We start from the raw sequence: 20,881 nt of genomic DNA on the forward strand, positions 1-20,881 counted from the left end.
AAAATACAATAACTGAAATTAAAAATTCACTAGAGGGGCTCATCAACATATTTGAATTGGCAGAAGTAAGAGTCAGTGAACTTGAATATAAATCAATGGCGATTATACAGTCTGAGGAACAGAAAGGAAAAAGAATGAAGAAAAATGAAGAGACTCAGAGACCTATGGAAAATCATTAAGCATACTAATATATGCATAAAGTCCCAAAGGAAAGGACAGAAAAGACCCAAGAATATTTGAAAAAATAATGACCAAAGTCTTTCCAAATTTTATGAAAAATATTAATCAGCACATCCAAGGAGTTCAAAGAACTCTAAGTAGCATATACTCAAAGCAGTCCACACCTAGACCAAGTGTCAAACTGTTGAAAGCCAAAGACAATGAGAGAATCTTAAAGCTGCAAGAGAAAAGCAACTTATCACATATAAGGGATCCTCAATAGATTAACATCTGACTTCTCACCAGAAGTCATGGGTGTCAGAAGGCAGAAAGAAGGCATTTAAGGGGCTGAGAGAAAAAGACTATTAACCAAGAATTCCACATTCAGCAACAATATCCTTCAAAAATGAAGGAGAAATTAAGGCATTCCCAGATAAATTAAAAGTAAGAAATCTTCACTAGCATACATGCACTATTAAGAAGTAGCAAGAAAGTCCTCCAGGCTGAAATGAAAGGATACTAAACAGTAACTTAAATCCACAAAAAGAAATATAGACCATTGGTAAAAACAACTGTCTAACTGAATATGAAAGAACGTATAAAATATTTTCTAAATTTTAATTTTTGAGATCTTTTAATTAAAAATGTTTTTATTTGAAACTCTTACCTGATTTAAAAGACAACTGCATAAAGCAACAATTATAAATTGAGTTGATGGATAATGTGTGTGTATACATATATGTGTATATATATGTAATTTGTATGACAATAATAGCACAAAGGAGGAGGGAGAGAATGGATCTCTACTGGGGCCTAGTTTTGGTGTATTATTGAAATTAAATTAGTATTCATTCTAGATTATTTTAAGTTAAGTGGTTAATTGTAATCTCCAAAACAATCCTTAAGAAAATAACTTTTTAAAATATAGTAAAAAAAAAAAAGAGAAAATTTTAATACTGCACTAGAAAACATATAGCACAAAAGAAGGCAGTAATGGAGAAATAGAGGAATAAAAAGACATAAGATATTTAGAAAACAAAGAGCAAAATGGCAGCCATAAATCCTACCTTATCAGTAATTTCATTAAATGTAAATATGCTAAATATTCCAACCAAAAGACACTGGCTGACAGAATGGACATAAAAACATAATCCAACTATATGCTATCTACAAGAGACACACTTTAGAGACACAAAAGTGTTGAAAGTAAAAAGATGGAAAGTATTAAGAAAGCTGGTGGCTCACAGTGAAAGAGAATGTGACAATGAATATATGTATGTTCATGTATAACTGAAAAATTGTGCACTACACTGGAATTTGACACAACATTGTAAAATGACTATAACTCATAAAAAAAAAGTTAAAAAAAAAAAAGAAAAAATCACTGCCTGCCCAGTCCAAGAAAGCTGTAATAAAGCTTCCTATCCACCTAGGCCAGGGGATGAAATAGAAACACCTGCAAATAATCAGAACACAGCAAAGGGTCCGAGCTTAAGCCACCTGAGTAGTTCAGGACCCAAAAGATATAAGTTAACATGAACATTAGTCCAGTACACTTAAATCCATAAGGTCCCAGTAAATGCAAATGAGAAACTGTCACCTAAAGCAAGTCACACGGGTTTCCCACAGAAAAATATCCTTACTGACAGCAGATCATACCCCAAATCACAAGCCATGTGAAAAAATGAATGACCAGGAAGAAGAGGCAAGAGGAACAACAAATAATCCTGGAGATAATAGGACAATTTTTAAGACTATAAAATAAGCATTTTAAATATTTGCAGAGACAGAGAAGCAAATAGAAATCACACTGTAAGAAAAAATCAGTATGAGAAAAGAAAAATAAATTCTAGAAATATAAGTCAATGAAAAACTCATGACACCCCAAACATGGAGACTATGCATTCTTTTCAAGTACACAAGAACTGTTTCTAAAAATAACTATGTATTGACACAAATGATGCTTCTAAAAATAACTATGTATTAAGACACAAATGAAAATGTGTTCTTTGACCAGACCAAAATGCAAATAAAACTAAAATAAACCATATGTATTTTTAAAAACAGTAATAAAAAAAAAAGAAAGAAAGCTGGAGGGGCTATGCTACTCTCAGACAAAACAGACTTGCAGAGCTACTTTGTTCCTAGACCCCAAAAAATTTCATGCTGACAAAAGGATCAATACATCAAGAAAACATAATAGAAACACATGTGCCCGTAACAGCTGAGTCCCTGAATGGCAAAAATGGACAGAAATGAAGGGAAAAAACAGGCAATTCAACAATAATAACCGGAGATTTCCACATCCCCTACTTTCCATGATGGATAGAACGAGGCAGATTATCGACAAGGAAGAAGTCTTGAGCAGCACTGAAGATGAACAAGACCCAGCACATCCATAGAACATTGTGCCCAATACAGCAGAATACATATTCTTTTCATGTACACATGGGACAGTCTTCAGGATAGATCACATATTAGGCCACAAAACAAGCCCTTGATAAATTTAAAAGTATTCAAATCATACAAAGTATGTTCTCCAAACACACTGGAATTAAATTAGAAACCAGTAACAAAAGGAAATTTGGGGAATTCACAAATATGTGGGAATTAAACAGAACACTCCTAAACCCAAATAACCAATGGAACAAAGATGAAATCATAAGAAAAATTAGTGAATATTATGAAAGAAAAAAAGGGTAACATCAAACTTGGGTGCCTCTAAGGTAGTGCTTTGAAGGAACTCTGTAGTTGTGAACACAGTATTTTAAAAGATGAACTAGCCTAACCTTCCACCTTAACAAATTAGAAAAGAAGAGTACACTAAACCCAAAGCAAGCAAAAGGGAGGAAATAATAAAGATTAGAGGACACAACATTGTAAAATGACTATAACTCAATAAAAAAAAGTTAAAAAAAATAAAGATTAGAGTTGAAAGAAATGTGATAGAGACAAGAAAAACAACAGAGAAAAATTAACAAAACCAAAAGCTGGTTCTTAGAAGACAGCAATAAAACTGACAAACTTTGGGCTAAATAAACACCAAGGGAGAAAAAGGAGAAGACTCAAATTACTAATATTTGGGATGAAAGAGAGGATATGACTACCAATCTTACAGAAATAGAAAGGAGTATAAGGAGATGCTATGAGTAATTGCATGCCAAGGAATTAAGTAACATAGGTGAAATGGAAAAATTCCTAGAAAGACCAAACTACTGAGACTGACTCAAGAAGAAACAGAAAATCTGAATAGAACTGTAACAAGTAAAGAGACTGAATTACCAACAAAAGCCCAGGTCCAGGGGAAAGGGTTGGTGTCTGTATTGTTCACTGTTCTACCTCTAGTCTCCAGAACAGCACCTGGTATACAGTAGGCACTCAACAAATATTTGTGGAACTTAAGTGAGGGTATGAATGCAAGACAAAAGACTCCATGTCTTTTCATAAAGTGTATCATTTTCCTAAAGGATGACACAAACTACCCACATAGTTTTGCACACAGTGTAGATAAATATTACATCTGGGAAGCTGACATCACTTTACAAAGTCAGAGAAATGAAACTCTGCTGTTCTCAGAGGCTGGCCAATGCTTCCAAGGAAATGGGGGGCGGGGTTGAGGAGGGAGCTGCTGCAATGACTCTATACAAGACCCAGGGGACACCTCCCAGGGGACACCTCCCAGCAGGCAAAGCACTGGGAATTACAGCACCAGGACCTGTTGTCTACCTTACTCCCAGACAAGATCCTTCAAGTTGTTTTGACAACCACCCCAGTAAGAAGCACATTTTAAATAATGGCCCAGGACACAAAGACACATATAGGCGCGTATGTACATACAAACACACACACACACACACACACACACACACACACACACACACACACACACAATTGAAGCAAAAGATGCATGAATACAATATTTTGCCTTACCACCTGGGCGGACCCTTTCTATTCTCTCTCTCTCATTTTTTTAAATGGTCTGTTTTGTTTTGCTTTTTAAATTTTATTTATTTTATTGAAGTATACTTGATTCACAGTGTTGTGTTGCTTTCTGGTGTACAGCATAGTGTTTCAGTTGTACAGATATATATATTCCTTTTCACATTCTTTTTCATCATAGGCTATTACAAGATATTGAATGTAGTTCCTTGTGCTATACAATAGGACCTTGTTGTTTATCTATTTTATATATAGTATTTAGCATCTGCAAATCCTGAACTCCCAGTTTATCCCTTCTCACCCCATCCCTTTCCTCCCTAGTACCATAGTTTGTTTTCTATGTCTGTGAGTCTGCCTCTGTTTTGTAAATAAGTTCATTTATGTCATTTTTTAAGGTTCCACATGTAAGTTATGTCATATGCTATTTTTCTTTCTCTCTCTGGCTTACTTCACTTAATATGAGGATCTTCAGGTCCATTCATGTTGCTGCAAATACCATTTTGTTCTTTTTTATGGCTGAGTAGTATTCCCTTGACTGTGACTTCTTTATCCAGTCCTCTGTTGATGGACATTTAGGTTGTTTCCAAGTCTTGGCTATTGTAAATAGTGCTGCTAGGAATGCTGGGGTGCATTTTCAAATTAGAGTTTCCTCCAGATACATGCCCAGGAGTGAGACTGTTGGGTCATATGGTAAGTCTATTTTCAGTTTTTAAAGGAATCTCCATACTGTTTTCCATAATGGCTGCACCAAACTACATTCCCCACCAACAGTGTAGGAGGGTTCCCTTTTCCCCACACCCTCTTCAGCATTTTACAACCCACACAACATATTTTCCTACCCTCTAATAGATTGTAACTGTGGCTTATATAGCACTGATCTACAAGGTGCCAGTGACCAATGCCACCACACTCCATGTCCTCCTTCATCTCAGTGACCACCAAAAGTCCCAGCCCTCCAGCCAGCCAGTAGCATCCAGGCTTACTGCCTTATTCATCTCAGGTTAAGGCAAGACGAAACGCCCTCTGCAAAACCCTGGGAACCAGTGCCACCCTTCCCCTGCTGCTGAAACATTCTCTACCGCTCTAATCCTTCCTTGGAGCTCAGCGATCCCCTGACCGAGCGCTCCCTCCCGCAGCCTCTACAGCAGGACGTGTTTTGTCTCTTGGAACCCCTCTGCCTCAAGGAAAGTCAGAGGCTGGGGTAAGTTTCCTCCTTGCTCGTACCGCCTCTTCTAAACCATCGTTGCTCTTTCTCATACCAAAATCAAAACAAGACAATCCTAAAAACTCGCTCCTCTGAAGTTTAGGGTCTTAGGCTATACAAACTTCTGCCCCTCCCCCAGAAGATCATATCCTGACTTCCTCTCCTTTTCTCCTTTCCAGCATAATTTTTAATGACTCCAACATCTGTGTAGATGGACCATCCAACACTCTGGCCCCTAATCCCTTGGCCTCACCTCTTCCAATGATACTTCCAGGTACTACAGGTCCTTTCTGGAAAGGAGCAGCCACTACTCAGCCCCTGTCCGTAGCCGTCAGGGGGAGATGCTAGACCAGTATTTCCACATTTCCAGTTCATTTCAACAGATATTTTCATGGGTTGTCTCCCAAATTTTAAGTATTAGCAACAGCATGGGCTTTCAGTATTAAGATGGTGAAATTAAAAACCTTCTTTCCCTTTTTTCTCTTGAAAATTACCTCAAAAGAACAAGCAAAAGAAAGGGAAATAAAAGATTCTGTCTTCATTGAAACATGGAAGTATCTAAAACCCCATTTCAGAAGTTGGAAAGCAGTGGAGGAATAGTTAGTGTCTTAGCAGAAGGGAGGGGACAAACCTAAGTAGCTACACAGGGCGGTACCATGAGAAGAAAGGTCATTCTCACTGCAGAACTGCAGAGATGCTGAGGGGTAAATTGGAGGCACCAGGTACCACGGAAGAGGGATGTAAGTTGAGGGAGACGAGAGGAACTGAAAATGGGGGGTTTATTTGAAAGGTGGGATAAGAAATGTCATCTCCTCTGATACCCTCTCCCTGCCATCAGTTAGGCAACTACCTTTCCGCTCTCCTGCAGAAATGGAGGAATATTCCCAGCAGAAAAACTAGAATGGCAGCAGTACAGTGTGGTGGTCGTCCAGACTGAAAAGGGGGGAAGTATGGGAAAGTCTGTGTGTTTGAGTGGTGAGCCACTAAGCTCTCTTCTCTCACCCAGCTCCATAACGTTGGCAACCTTGGGCGAGAGATGTCTATATACTCCCAAATGGAACATTAGTGTTACTGGTTAAATCCATACATTTTCTCATTGTGACTATTAAAAAATTATTTAGTCCTGACCTGTAGTATTATACAATGATTGCATTTCCTTTCTTTTACAACTTTCAGTTTTACCTGGAGTTAATAATTGCCTAGCTTTTACTTTATTTTTTTAGGGGGGAGAGGTAATTAGGTTTATTTATTTATTTATTTAATGGAGGTAGTGGGCATTGAACCCGGGACCTTGCACATGCTAAACAGGCACTCTACTACTGAGCTATACCCTCCCCCCTAGTTTTTCAACCTGTTTAATGTTCCTAGCATCCATGGCTAAGAATTCTTATATCTGCAACGGTAACATGAAAGGCTTTGCAATACAGTTTCCCATACACTCAGACTAGACAGAGAATCTATTTCATTTTCCTGATGAAATGAAAAAAAGCCTTACTTTATCCTGGACCCAGCCCTCTTGAGCCTTCCACCCTTCTGCTCCAGTGTGTGCTGATTTTCTAGCTAATGTCCCAGCTAATGTCCTGCATGTTCCCCTCATTCTTCCACACTGGGTCTCCTGGATGCTGGACCTCATATCTTCCTTCCTGGTTTACTTCCTTGTTTTGATGGATAATTTCTTTTAATAACTTCCTGAGAAAGAGTACATGAGATCTGGATATTTTGAGAACTTGCAGATCCGAAAAGTCATGATTTTACCACCACTTTGATTTATTATTTGACTGAGTGTAGAATCCTCAGTTTCAGCTAATCTGACTCAGAATATTAAGTCACTGCTGCATTGTCTTCAGTTTCCAATGTCCCTGTGTACTCTGTGTTCTGAGTACGTCATTTGCTTGCTTGATTTTCCCAGTCTTTGGAAGCTTGCAGATTTCCTGTTTATCCTGCTGGTCTAACATTTCACAGTGACACTCCTTGGAGTGGGGTCTGGTCAGTCACCATGGCCCTATCACTAGAATAGTGTGTGGTCCTCGGTTCCAGGGCATTTTCTGATACTATTTCTTTGATGTTTTCCTCTCCACTATTTTCTCTCTTGATTCTTTCCTGAAACTAACTCCTTATTAGCTGGATGTCAGATGTCCTGTTTCAATGCTCTAATTGTCTTATCTTTTATCTCTTAGCTGCTATTGTTTTTTCCCCTTTGTTCATGCTACTTTCTGGGAAGTTTCTTCAACTTTCAGACCTTTTACTGGATTTCAAATTTTTGCTATTGCATTTGTAACAGCCAAGAACTTTTTCTTGTTTTCATTGATTGATGGAATGTGTGTGGATGTACCTATGTGTATTTAATTTTATTTCATGCATGCAGTATTAAATATCTTTTATGATCTCTTTGGGATATTTATTACAATTTATTCTTCCAATTTTCTGTTAATCTGGTGTTTTTGTCTCTTTTGGGCATATGGAAGCTTGGCTCAAATATGTGATCATCTTTGTCATTCAAATTTAAGAGTGACTCCTGATGGGATCGAGTTAGTTTAAGTTGCCTTCCTTGAGGGCAGTCTTTAACATTTTAGAGCCTTCTCTTCCCACCACCAAAAGGCCATGTGGGATAGCAGGAAGTAAATAAATAATTCAACCAAGAAATGGCAGTATTTGAATATTATTTAGAAGTAGATGGATAATACTTTTAAAGACAGCTGAAAGTTGAATGGCTACCCCTGGGGAGTAGAACGGGACAGAGGACTGTTAGTTTCCTTATAAAGCTTTTCACAATATTGTACATGTGCTATGGTGACTGAAAAATTTTAATGATTTTTAAACCTGCCAATACAATTTTAATAATAAATTAGATCATGTTACTCCCCATCTAAAATCCTTCCAATGTCTTTCCATTACTTTTGGAATAAAATCCAGACACTTGTCTGTGGCCTTGGAGGCCCACCCACGCTCCTGATCTCTTCTCACTTACTATGGTTTTTGCTTGGCTGGCTCCTTCTTATCCATCAAACATCACCTCCCCAGAGATGCCGTCCCAAGTGCCTACTTAAATGCCTCCTTTCCATTACATTTTACTAGGGCAGCCCATCTGTTTCTGTCTTATCACAAACGTATCACAGTCTGTAATTCCCTCTTTTTTTATTTTTCATTTTATTTATTTGATTATTTTTTGTCTCTCCCACTAAAATGCCAGTTCAGTGAACTCAAGTTGGTTTGACTAATAAAAGACTCTTTCCCGTAAAGACATGCTGACCTCATAGGGCTCCATCCACATTGTGAGGGTATACCAGATTTAAACCTACCCCATATCCATACTCAGAAGAAATATTGTCCTGGTGCTGTTACACCAGGAACCAAAAAAAAAAAAAAACCAGAAAAGAAAAGAAAGAAAGAAACCCATAGAGATCAATCCCTCACACATAATCTGAAATACTTGAAGGTGTGAATTTGGCTTAAAGTCGCCTGAGAATGGTATTCGCTAGGTGCTTGACAGGAGCAAATAAAAATTCTTTTAGAAGCCTACACCTCCATACTGCAACTGTAAAAATCCCCACAAATTATTTTTCCAGCAAAATTAGTGATTCATACAAAAATGTATTTACATACAAGGAAACCAATGACCATAAATGAGAACCACAGTAACAGCAGATAGTCAATAGATGCACAATGCCTTCAGAAATTAACACAGACAATTTATAAAATATCTATGTTAAAGGAAATAAAAGAAAATATTAGAAACATGTGATGGAAACAATAAAAACAACATAATTTATGTAATTCCAAAGTATTTCCCCACATATTACTTGTACATTCCAAAGGGCAAAAAACAGATCTTCCTGGTGGCAAAATTTATCAGTCAGCTTAACTAAAGGGTCAAAGATAACCTCACCAATAATGAGACAAACTGATCTCATGTGCCTTCTTATGTGATGGAATGAATTCCTGCTCAAAACGTAGGCATTCTCACACCCACTAGGATGGCTACTCTCAAAAAAGCAGAAAAGAACAAGTGTTGGTGCGGATGTGGAGAAAGTGGAACCCTGGTGTGCTCTTGGTGGGAATGTAAAACGGTGCAGCTGCTGTGGAAAACAGCATAGCAGCTTCTCAAAAAATAGGATGACCGTATGATTCAGTGACTCGACTCTTGGGTGTAGACCCCAAAGAGCTGAAAGCAGGCTCTCAAAGAAATACTTGTTCACCTATGTTCATAGTAGCGTTATACACAATAGTTAAAACTAAATCCATAGTCAGGATGTTCCTCTGAAAAGAGTTCCAGGCCCATGTCCATCAATGGATTATTTTTTTTAAAGTTAGAAAAATAATAAAATAAAATAAGTAAAAAATATTTTAAACAGAACGATAACAAAATATTGCATATCAAAATTTATGAATGCAGTCCAGAAAGGGAAACTCACAACTTCAAAGTGTGTATGCTGACAGCCAGAAACTGAACTAACTCAATATCTGTCTGAAGAAGTTACAGGTGTACAAGCAAGAAGAATACTGAAGAGAAAAGGAAAAATTTCTAAACTAGAAAACAATTACATGATAGAGATGTTCAACAAAACCAAAAGTTGCCTGTCTATTTCAACAAATTAAAATATCTCTGTCAAGAGTGATCAAGAAACTAAGAAGGCACAAATAACCAGTATCTAGAAACACAAAGGAGACATACTTCCACTCATATGTGGAATCTAAAAAAAAAAAAGGAAAAAAGAGGATACTAACAAACTCATCTACAAAACAGAAACAGATGCGAAGACACAGTAAACAATCTTATGGTTACCGGGGGAAAGGGGGTGGGAAGGGATGAATTTGGGAGTTTGAGATTTGCAAATATATAAAAATAGATAAAAAACAAATTTCTTTTCTGTGTAGCACAGGGAACTATATTCAATATCTTGTAATAACCTTTAACGAAAAAGAATATGAAAATGAATATACATATGTGTGTATATATATGACTGGGATATTGTGCTGTGCACCAGAAATTGACACAGTGTAACTGACTGTACTTCAATAAAAAAAAAAGACAATACAAGGTTAACATGATCCTCAATAAAGTTAAGGGAAAAAAAACAACACATTAAATAAAAGAAAAAGATTAACATGAAATCTTTATATAAACAGACAGGAAAAATTTAGACAAAATGGCCACATTTAAAATATATATATAACTTAAAAAATTATCCAGGAAGAAATAGTAAATCTCTATGAAGAAATAGGAAATCTTTTAATTCAGGTATCCATAAATCCCATTTTGCCCAAGACAGTCCCAGTTTATACCTATGAGAGATTAATATCCATTAACTATTTTAATAACCCTTTTAATTCTCAAAAGTGTTCCATTTGGAGGATAAGCCATATGTCCATCCTTCCTACTTACAATCATTAGAGAAACTAAATCCACAGTCAAGATGTTCCTCTGAAAAGAGTTCCAGGCCCAAATTCACCAGCAAGTTCCACCAAATATCCACAAAAGAAAGAATTTTAAACTTAAACTCTCTCAGAAAATAGAAAAAGGAAACACTTACCAACTCTTGAGACTAGTATAACCCTGATACTAAAATCTGGCAGAGACAGTGCATGAAAGAAAATTACAGGCAATCTCACCCATGAACACAGAGGCAAAAATCCTAATTCAAATATCCGCAGACTGAATCTAGCAGTATGTAAAAGGACACTACATCGTGGCCAAGTTGATTATATCCCAGGAACTTAAGGTTGTTTTACAGCAGAAAATGAATTAATATAATCCACCATTTTACAGCATTAAAGAAGAAAAATCATAACATCTCAGTAAGTGTTGAAAAAGCATTTGATAATGTCAGTATACATTCATAATTTTTAAAAAGTCTTATCAAAGGGAGAATAAAAGGGAACTTCTTTTTTATAGTGAAAAATGTTATATTTAGAATTAGCCAGCTGGACTCACTTTAGATGATCCCGATTTTGTTGGCAACATCCAAATCATCGTAGTCAGGAGCCAGTTGAACACACGCCTTCTTTCCATCAGGCCTGATCAGGGTGTGGACCTCAGCCACGTCCATGTCACAGAGCTTCTTCACAGCTAAAAGAGAACTTTTTTTAAATGAAAGTTATCTTCAAAAATCATGCAGCAAACATTCTTAACGGTGATATTTTGAGATCGGGACAAGATAAGAATCAATATCATCACCTCTGTTGGACATTGTAGTGGTGGTTCTAGCCAATAAAGTAAGAAAGTAAAAAGAAAAAAGCTGTGTAAGAACTATAAAGGAAAGAACAAAACTGTTATTATTAGAACAGAATATGTTTATATAATAGATAGTTCAAAATAAAGCTAGAGATATATTTTATTAGAATTAATAAGATGGGGGGAGGATATAGCTCAGTGGTAGAGTGTATGCTTAGCATGCACGAGGTCCTTGGTTCAATCCCTAATACCTCCATTAAAATTTTTTTAATTAAAAATTAAGAGAAAAGAATTAATAAGAGATGAACAAGTTTGCTGGATACAAAGAAATCAATTTCATTTCTGTACACCAGCATCAAAAAACTGCAAAATGAAAAAAAAATGCCATTTATAATAGTACCAAAATATATGAGGTACCTAGGAAGAGAATCTAACAAAAGATACTATGGAGAAAAATACAATTTATTATTTATAAAATTTTATATCAACAAAGATACAAACAGAGAAACATAACAAACTTATGGATTGGAAGGCTGAATAGTATAAATAGATCAGTTTTCCCAAAATCAATATATAGATTCAATGTAATCACAACAAACAAAAGTTGCTGTTGAACTTGGCAAACATTGTACAGTTTATATGAAACAGGAAAGGGTCCAGAAAGCTGGAATAAACAAGGTGGGAATATTTGCTCCGTAAGATGTCAAGACTTAAAACAATATAACTTAAAACCATTTAACAATTACGAAGCAGTGGTATTGGCTCAGGGATGGAAGACAGATCGATGGACCAGAGGGAGCACACAGAAATAAACCCACGTGCATATGGACATTTGATACACGACAGAGTTGGCATTGCAAATAAGAGGCAAAAGGATGGATTTTTCATTAACTGTTGCTAGAATAACTGGGATTTCATAGGAAAAAGCCTGACTATGATCCTGTATCTTGCATTACACATGAAAATCAATTATAAGCCAATATATGTGAAAAAGCCAAACTGTAATACTTTCAGCAGATAATAAACGAGGGTATCTTCAAGACCTGAGAGCAAGAAGGATTTTTGAAATATTACATAAAAAGCATTTAGCCATAAAGGAAAGGATTAATAAATAAGACAACATTAAAATTAAGAGCTTCTCAACATCAGAAGACATCTTCTACATCATCAAAAGACCCAAGACTAGAAAAAGATACTTGCAATGAATATAACTGATGACAGACTCCCATCAAGAATGTATAAATTTTTAAATGCCTACTGATGAGAAAAAGGCAGATAACTCAACAGAAAAATGCACCAGGATTTGAATGGGTGGCTGCTCAAAAAAAGAAATTCCACTTTTTTCTTTCTTTCTGTTTTTTTTAGATTCCACATATGAGTGATATGGTATTTCTCTTTCTGGCTTACTTCACTTAGAGGACACTAATGAACTCATCTACAAAACAGAAACAGACTCACAGACATAGTAAACTTATGGTCACTGGGGGCAAGGGAGTGGAAAGGGATGAATTTGGGAGTTTGATATTTGCAAATATTAACCACTACGTATAAAAATGGATAAAAACAAATTTGTATAGCACAGGTAACTATATTCAATATCTTGTAATACCCTTTAAAGGAAAAGAATATGAAAACAAATACATGTATATATATGCATGGCTGGGACATTATGCTGTACAGCAGAAACTGACACATTGTAACTGACTATACTTCAATAAAAATAAAAAAGGAATTCCAAGTGTGTAATAAACATATCAAAGGTGGTTAGCATAATTTGTAGTCATAGAAATGCACCTTAAAACCACAATGAGACCCCCTACAATCCTATCCGACTGGCCAAAATTACAGAATCAAAAATAAGTTTGGGAGAGGCTGTGGAAACTACTTCATACGCAGTAACAGAAAAAAAAAATTAGCTCTGTATTATCAAAACAGCAATATACTGTAGTAGAAGAATGACAGGCTGCTGGGCAGTGCCGTGGCCACACCTCCCCACTTCCTGCATTGATGGACTTGGTGAGCAGGAGGGCAGTTGATCCCGGCTCCTGTCAGTCCCAGGGCTAAGTTGTTCAGCTGCCACTTAGTAGAAGTAACAGCTGTTGTACTGCTTTAATAGTTTCCTTCCACTGACACGAGATGAGGAATTTCTTCCAAGGGAATGCTCGAGAGTTGGCAATGCTCCTAGTGGCATCCTTCAGTTTTGGCATCTAGTGGCTCTGATATTCAGCTGAATCATGTAGAAAACTTAAAGAATTATTGGTCATTCTCTCAAGGAAATACACCATTTTCTTCTCTTCTTCGGTCAGTGATGGCATTTTTTTTCCCCCAAGATCACTTGGTTTAAAGCCTGCACACCTCACCTCCTCCAGGAAGTTCTCCTAAACTGATGTCTCATGGCAGCTGTTCTTTGACTCTTTCTCTTTCGATCCTGTATCACTATTGCAGGAGGATGTCTCAGCTCTTTCAGTAGATGGTGACTTTGTGGAAGACAGAATCCTTGTCTGATCACTTTTTGAGTTCCGTACAGAGACTCTGCCAGTTTCTCACACACAATAGGTAGCTAGTAAACGTTTGTCTTGTGAGTGGGTTGATCTTCAGTTTATTAGGTAATAAACATGCAGAGTTTTAGGATGAATCAATTAGGAATAGAAGTTGGTACCAGTACCGAGAACCTGTTAGAGTGGCTTAAACAAATGCAAACTTTTTTTCTCTCATGCTAAAAAAAAAAAAGTCATTAGTCTGCCAGTCTGGAGTTGGTAAGGTGGTTCCACAAAGTCATGAGGCACCCAGACACTTTTTGATTTCTGCTCTGCCTTCTTTAGCGTGTTGTTTCTGTCTTCAAAGTCACAAGATGGCTGCCAGGGCTCCAGCCAGCATGTCGGCATTTTAGGAAAATAGAAAGGGAGAGGCAAGGGGCAAATAGGTGCTTCTCTCATCCAGGTCAGTCCTCCTTTAAAGACAGTTTCAGGAAATGCTAACCAAAGACTTTAATTTCAATTTCAATTTTAAATTTCAAATTTCTACTTCTGCTTCTACTCCCTTAACTGCAAAGGAGGCTCGGAAGTAAAGCTTTTTAGCTTGGCACCTGATCCTCTGAACAAAATATGAGTTATATTACTAAGAAAGAAAAGGGGATCAGACGGGGGAGGGTACAGTTCAAGTGGTAGAGTGCTTTCTTAGCATCCACAAGGTCCTGGATTCAATCCCCAATACCTCCTCTTTAAAAATGTTTTTTTTTTTTTTAATTTTAAAAAAATTTAAAAAAAGAAGAAAGGGAGATAAGACATTGGGTAAGTAGCCTGCAATCTTTGGCATAAAGTCTCAATTGTTTATCAGTAAGTGTTACATTTTTTCCCATAAGCTTTAATTGGTTCTTCAAGATTTTAAAATTTCTCTTCCAAGTCTATACATAAGTTATTGAAATTTGGTGGGGAGGATAGAGCTCAATGGTAGAACATGTGCTTAGCACGCACAGGGTCCTGGGTTGAATCCCCAGTATCTCCATTAAAAAGTAAAATAAATAAATCTAATTACCTCCCCCTACAACAACATTTAAATAAAATTAAAAATAAATAAAAATTAAAAAAATCTATTAACCTTTATCCAGACTCCAGCTTTCCCATCCAGGGTTTTAATGTAAGACCATCCACTTGGTACTCTTCTCCTCATCAAAGGAAATTCATTTGTTTTTCCTGTGTCTCTAAGTAGGTATGGTACCATCTGGTGTTTTCCATGTTTGACCCAGAGCCACAGCTGGTATCATCTGACTAATCAAGAGATGGGAAGGGACAGGGTCAGGAATGGGTTAGTGACACAAATCACTTGGTAATTAAAAACGCCTTGGTTATAATATTTGCTCCCCACAATAAAATAGCCACTGCAGGATTTTGATAAAACTGTGTCATGTTAAACATCAGTCATTGGAAGGTCCGAGTGTGAGTCTAAGAGATGCTAAGGCTGATGTGAGGTATTGAGTTCCAAAAAGACAACTAGAGAGGAAGTGAAAGACACATTTTTCGTTTGCTTATTCTTAGTCTACCACTTCATATATGTTAAATTCCCCTTAAAAATCATTTGGGTGACTGAGGTACAAGTGACTAAAGATAATAATTGATCTACTTATCCATTTCATTCAATCGATAATTGTTGAATACATACCATCTGCCAAGCATCGTGCTAGTCATTAAAGATGTAAATAAGAATTTTTAAATGTAGACTTTTCAGAGATAAGGATATGTTGAAAGGCTGTAACGGACAGCAAAAAACTGAGGTGGGTACTCAGAAATCAGCTTCCATAGACTAATAATCTCAGAAAATTAGCAGAAACTAAGCTTAGACACTTTGTAATTCTCTTTCAGCCACACAAAATTAAATTAGAAATCCTCAGAAAACACTCAGGCATAGATTGTTTATGTTTTTATTTATTTATTTTTATTCAGGTACAGTCAATTTATAGTGTTGTGTTAATTTCTGGTGTACAGCATAGGATTCAGTTATACATATAGATACATATATTCCTAATTTTTTTATTATAGCTTATTATAAGATATAGAATATTGTTCCCTGTGCTATACAGTAGGACCTTGTTATTTATCTATTTTATATATAGCAGTTAGTATCTGCAAATCCCAAACTCCCAACTTACCCTTCCCTCACCCCCTTTCCCCTTTGGTAACCATAAGATTGTTTTCTATGTCTGAGTCTATTCCTGTTTTGTAAATAAGTTCATTTGTATCATTTTTTAAGATTCCACATATGTGATATATGATATGTCTTTCTCTAACTTACTTCACTTAGAATGATCATCTCTAGGTCCATCCTTGTTGCTGCAAATGACACTATTTTATTCTTTTTTATGGCCAAGTAGTATTCCATTGTATAAATATACCACATTTTATTTACATACTCATCTGTCAATGGACATTTAGGTTGCTTTCATGTCTTGGACTATTGTAAATAGTGCTGCTATGAATATTGGGGGGGGTGCGTGTGTCTTTTCAAATTAGAGTTTTCTCCAAATATATGCCCAGGAGTGGGACTGCTGGATCCTATGTTAACTATTTTTAGTTTTTTAAGGAACCTCCATACTATTTTCCATAGTGGTTGCACCAAACTACATTCCCATCAGCAGTGTAGGAGGGTTCCCTTTTCTCCACACCATCTCCAGCATTTATCGTTTGTGGACTTTTGGATGATGGCCATTCTGACTGGTATGAGATGACACCTCATTGTAGTTTTGATTTGCATTTCTCAGATAATTAGTGATACTGACTATTTTTTCATCTGCCTATCGGCCATCTGTGTCTCTTCATTGGAGAAATGCCTGTTTAGGTCTTTTGCCCGCTTTGGATTGGATTTTTTGTTGTTGTTGTTGTTATTGAGTTATATGAGCTGTTGTATATTCTGGAAATGAAGCCCTTGTCAGTCACATCATTCACAAATATTTTCTCCCATTCTGTAGGTTGTCTTTTCATTTTGTTTATAGTTTCCTTTGCTGTGCAAAAGCTTATGTTTAATTAGGTCCCATTTGTTCATTTTTACTTTTATTTCTTTTTTTGTATTTTTCTTTTTTTATTAAATTTTTAAATATTTTTTATTGAGTAATAGTCATTTTACAATGTTGTATCAAATTCCAGTGTAGAGCACAATTTTTCAGTTATACATGAACATATATATATTCACTGTCACGTTTTTTCGCTATGAGCTACCACAAGATCTTGTATATATTTCCCTGTGCTATACAGTATAATCTTGTTTATCTATTCTGCATTTTAAAATCCCAGTCTTTCCCTTCCCACCCCCTGCCCCCTTGGCAACCACAAGTTTGTATTCTATGTCTATGAGTCTGTTTCTGTTTTGTAGGTTTTTTTTTTTTTTTTTTTTAGATTCCTCATATAAGCTATCTCATATGGTATTTTTATTTCTCTTTCTGGCTTACTTCACTTAGAATGACATTCTCCAGGAACATCCATGTTGCTGCAAATGGCGTTATGTTGTCGGTTTTTATGGCTGAGTAGTATTCCATCATATAAAAATACCACATCTTCTTTATTCAGTCATCTGTTGATGGACATTTAGGCTGTTTCCATGTCTTGGCTATTGTAAATAGTGCTGCTATGAACACTGGGGTGCAGGTGTCATTTTGAAGTAGGGTTCTTTCTGGATATATGCCAGAAGCAGGATTTCTGGGTCATATGGTAAGTCTATTCCTAGTCTTTTGAGGAATCTCCATACTGTTTTCCACAGTGGCTTTCCTTGCTTCCCTCTCCCACTCTTAATGATTTAGATGTCTTCTTTTACAATTTTGTGTTTTTCTTTTTGTAATTCATGGCAGTTATCGCCTTTCCAGTTATGAGTTTCTCATTTTTGTAGCATCCTGCTTCTTTTCTATTTAGAGGAGACCTGTCAATATTTCTTTTAGCATGGGTTTAGTGTTGCTAAACTCTTTTAGTTTTTGCTTGTCTGTGAAGTTCTTCATCTCTCTTTCTATTCTAAAGGATAGCCTTGCTGGATAGAGAATCCTAGGCTGCATCTTTTTTTCATTCAGGACTTTGAATATATCTTGCCACTCCCTTCTGGCCTGTAGTGTTTGTGTAGAGAAGTCAGCTGAGAGCCTTATGGGGGTTCCCTTGTAACTCACTCTTTTGTTTTTCTCATGCAGCCTTTAGGATCATTTCTTTATCCTTGACTCTGGCCATCTTGATTATGATATGTCTTGATGTAGTCTGTTTGGGTTCTTCCTGTTTGGGACTCTCTCAGCCTCCTGTACTTGGATATTTGATTCCTTTAGGTTTGGGAAGTTTTCAGTCGATTTCTTCAAATACTTTTTCAATCCCCTTTGTTCTTTCTTCCCCTTCTGGAACCCCTATTATGTGTAGATTGGCACACTTTATATTATCCCATAGGTCCCTTATATTGTTTTCATTGTTTTTTTATTTGTTTTTCTCTCAGCTGTTCTGATTGGGTGCTTTCTGTTGTCCTGTCTTCTAGGTCACTTATTTGTTCCTCTGCATTATGTAGCCTGCTTTGCACAGCCTTTAGGTCAGCTCTCATCTCAGCAAATGAGTTTACTAATTCTACTTGGTTCTTCTTTATAGCTTCTATTTCAGTTTTGACATATTTTATATCTCTAAACAGTATTTCTTTTAGTTCCTTCAGTACTTTGATCAGTCCTTTTTTGAAATCTTGATCTAGTAGGCCATCAATGTCTATTTCCTTGATCGTGCTTTCAGGGGATTTCTCTTGATCTTTTAATTGGGAGTGGTTCCTCTGCTTCTTCATATTGCTCATATCTCTCTGGCACTGTGGCTTAAGGAGTATCAGTTATCTAGTTGTACTGGAGACAGTGTGCTCTTAATGATTTTATCGAGCGGTCTTTATGTCTTTGCCCTGTTTTGTGAACTCAGCTTGCTGTTTCCAGAGGCCCTCTGTTGGTGCCCTCGTCTGTGCTGCTCCCAGTGGCTGTCGGCTAGCAGATTGCGCCCCCTCCCAACACTGGGTCAGGTGCTGAGCTCTTACCTGGTGGGTGGGCGGGTCATTCCCCCTCCTGATGCTGCAGTCAGATGCTGCGTTCCTGCCAGGAAGGCAGGTGGCCGCCCGTCCTCTCCTGGCGCTGGTCGCTCCGCTGCTTTGTGCAGCTGCCTGCTCCACCTCAGGTCAGCGCTCCCAAGGCGGGCTCGGGGAAGACCGCAGAACGGCCCTGCCCCTGCTCCGCATCAAATCTCAGCTCCTTGTTTGTCTTGGCAGCGGGAGTTCTCTGAGGTGCCAGGGCAGAAAGATCCTATCTGCCTCAGGCTATAAACAAGCTTCAGTCCTGCCTAGGAGGTCGCAAAGCCCCCGGGTGTGGATTCAGGGCTCTGCCCCGCCCCAGCCCGGACGCTGCGCACAGGAGGAGATGGCGGCTGTGGCTGCGCCCCGCCTCTCTTCTCCCGAGAAGCGCCAGTAATGGCGGTGCAGGTCTGAGACAGAGGCTACAGCGCCCCTCCCCCCAGGGCACACCAGCCTTGCTGCTTTGCTTTTTTTGCAATTTATGGGGGACCGAGGTTGTTCTGCTCCGTATCCCCTCCCAGCCACGGCACGCAGCCCCCTGCAGTCCCCCGGGGCCGCCTCAGTGCAGCCGCCCCCGTCCTCCACCCGGCTAGGGGGGCCTGGCCCGGCCCCAGCTGCTGGCTCGCGTCTCGAGCTGGGTGTCACGGGGACCCTTTGTGCCCGTTTAACTCAGTTCTGTCGGTCAAGGGGTGCTTGGGGCTTCAGAGGCTCCCCCTCCATCCCGCTGGCCTCTCCATTGGAGAGGGGAGACCCAGCGAACAGAGCGCCAGTCCTCCTTTGCTGCTCCCTCCCCACAGGATCGGTCCTGCACGGTTTTGCTTTTTCTTCTTTCTTTTTTCCTTTTCTCCTACCTGATTTTTGGCGTCTTTGTCTTTCAAAGAGGGCGATGTTCTGTCAGAGTTCAGCAGGTGCTCTGGTTGGCTGAGTAGGTCCGTAGATGTGAGTTTTGGTGTATTTGTGGGAGAGGGTGAGCTACAAGCATCCTTCTACTCTGCCATCTTGTGTCTCCCTCTGCTTTTATTTCTATTGCCTGGATACACTGCCCTAGGAGGCATAGACTGTAAACATGAGATTTTGACATGTACAAATTCGACGATCTTAACGAGTAAAGAAATACAAGTTGCCTAAATGGCATAACAGAGAAATAAGGTGTTGTAGTCAACTATTCTGCTTGAAAGATAAATGTGCACAGGTTACAGCTGAGTAAGTGGCTTAAGATTCCTCTAGAATATTCTTCGCTTTAGAAGCTTACATAAAAAAATTTTTTTTTAATTTAAAAATTTTAAAAAGAAACTTACATAGAAGTTACAGAAATGCAGTTTAAAACCAAGTCCTGGAAAGCACTCATTAATTTGAGGGCCAGTCATTTTGGGGGGTGCAAATCACTGGATTGTCAAAAATTGAAACAGGTTAATTTTGGTTGACTAAGTGATACAGGGGGTGAAATCTCAGCTGAAAGTCATGAATTTAGAAACTACCAAAGCCATGGCAGACAAAACCTTCCCACAAGAAGGTGTCCAGTCCAGAGGTGCTGGGGCCCCATGCCATGGGTTTCCAGTAAGTTCCACATGGAGTTCAGGCCAGTGTCCTGTGCTTTTGACCTTGGAACATCAGTTGGTCTGATGTGCTTGTTTTCTTCCTGTTAGTTTGATGAATAATTTATAAGCTCTAAAACTCAGTGTACTCTTACGTAAGTTGTGTTTAAATAGAACCATTTTGATGTCCTGTACATACTCTGTTAATTTTCTTAATGATTTTTGAAAGGCTTAAAAGGATTTTCTCTACAAAATTTATAAGGCTGATTTAGGAGATTGACTTTGGCTTAAATGCTTAGGAAGATTTTGTTTCTTACATTTGTA

The 20,881-nt window shown here is 37.9% G+C and overlaps 1 protein-coding gene across 1 annotated transcript in view; it reads right to left on the reverse strand.

The window, feature by feature from the left end:
* TJP1 (tight junction protein 1) overlaps positions 1 to 19,096 on the reverse strand; it is a 234,821-nt gene extending 215,725 nt beyond the window's left edge. The window contains exons 1-2 of the mRNA XM_064480517.1: positions 18,993 to 19,096; positions 11,235 to 11,369 (exon numbers count right to left, since the gene is read on the reverse strand). The gene's annotated coding sequence lies outside the window, so the exon portion shown is untranslated. The remainder of the gene's footprint in view (positions 1 to 11,234; positions 11,370 to 18,992) is intronic.
* Between the last annotated feature and the right edge of the window lie 1,785 nt (positions 19,097 to 20,881).

The sequence above is a fragment of the Camelus dromedarius genome, chromosome 29 (assembly GCF_036321535.1).
Source record: "Camelus dromedarius isolate mCamDro1 chromosome 29, mCamDro1.pat, whole genome shotgun sequence".
In the NCBI taxonomy this organism is placed as follows: domain Eukaryota; kingdom Metazoa; phylum Chordata; class Mammalia; order Artiodactyla; family Camelidae; genus Camelus; species Camelus dromedarius.